The sequence below is a fragment of the Echinops telfairi genome, unplaced genomic scaffold, assembly GCF_000313985.2.
Source record: "Echinops telfairi isolate 266 unplaced genomic scaffold, ASM31398v2 ScPeMD7_7459;HRSCAF=8497, whole genome shotgun sequence".
NCBI classification, from domain to species: Eukaryota; Metazoa; Chordata; class Mammalia; order Afrosoricida; family Tenrecidae; genus Echinops; species Echinops telfairi.
In genome coordinates, this window is record NW_022111359.1 from 2,354,963 (window position 1) to 2,356,372 (window position 1,410).

Consider the following 1,410-nt stretch of genomic DNA (forward strand, 5'->3'; position numbering starts at 1 on the left):
GGAGGCTGAAGCCACGGACTGGTGGCAAAGCCACGTGAAAAGGGAACGGACGGTTCAGGTGAGAATTCAAAAGCTCTGTGTTGGGCATGTTAGGTACACAGTCCTCAGTCCACAGTGGGAAGGGGTTCAGGTGGAGTCCACTTGGAACCCAAGAGCCCGCATCTCATCCTGCAGGCTGTGAACAGCCACCTGCCCATGAAGAGTCACCTGAGATCTCTGAAGCAGACTCCAATCCCACTTCTGAAAGGAAGAGCACACTCCTGGCATGGATTAGGCATTTCAAAATGCCATCTGCTATCCTGGTTGTAACCTAACTGCTAGTGGCCTAAGGCCATCAGTTTCCCTTACTGTCCTTAGCCTAACTTATTGTAGCTTTTCCCTGTCCCCATTTCAGTCCCTATGGAATTCTTATTATTATTCAGAGGCAACGGAATGTACAGATGTGAGACTCCTCTCTTACTTACCTCGCTTGATTGGTAGTGGCCAAAAAGCTAACTCTTGCTACCTGATTAGTCAATAGACATCGTGTGTCTGTCCCAACCACTGGTATCATTGGTCCAATATAAATGATCTGCCAGCTATATACAAGGCATTTCCCCAGGGGTATCTGTCCCTTAGCCAATTGCAACCATGGTCTTTCCTGTTGGCCAACAGGACAGTGCTTACAGGCACTTTGTGGAGGATTGGCTGCAGCACCCCCATGTCAAGTCCTCTCAGGGACCAACTGGCCACTTCACACCAACGCATCCACTTGTTGGTTCCAATTACCTTCTGATGCAAAAAGGTGATTCTTCTGATGGGTGGCAACATCTACTCCAGTGGTTCTCAACCTGTGGGTCGAGACCCCTTTGGGGGTAGAACAACCCTTTCACAGGGGTCGGCTGATTCATAACAGTAGCAAAATGACAGTTAAGAAGTGGCAAGGAAAATAATTGTATGGTTGGGGGTCACCACACATGAGGCATTGTATGAAAGGGTTGTGGCATGAGGAAGGTTGAGAACCACTGTCCTACCCTGATGTGCTCTTTAAGTTCCCATCGTGCTTTCCATAGGTACTTGCCCCACACAGCTGTGCCCATTTTCCTGACCATGTAGCCAGGCCATTGGCCACACATCAGGAAAAGTCCAATCATGCGGGCTTTTACCACTGTCCGATTCTTCCACGACAGCCAGGAAAAACAGCAGGGAGTCTGCCCGTTGAGGTGTCCTGTTCGTACCTTCTTCACTTGCGGTCGTTCTGTCCTCTGGTCTCACTGCAGCACCTTGTTCCTGCTGTCTGATTAGTCAGCAGATGACTCGGGACTGTCCTGACCTTACTCTGCTGTATGCTTGCTCAGGGTCAACAAGTGCACCCCTGGATTAGCCTGAGACACAGTTAATCTAAACTCTCTGAACGTGCTTCCTCAGGGT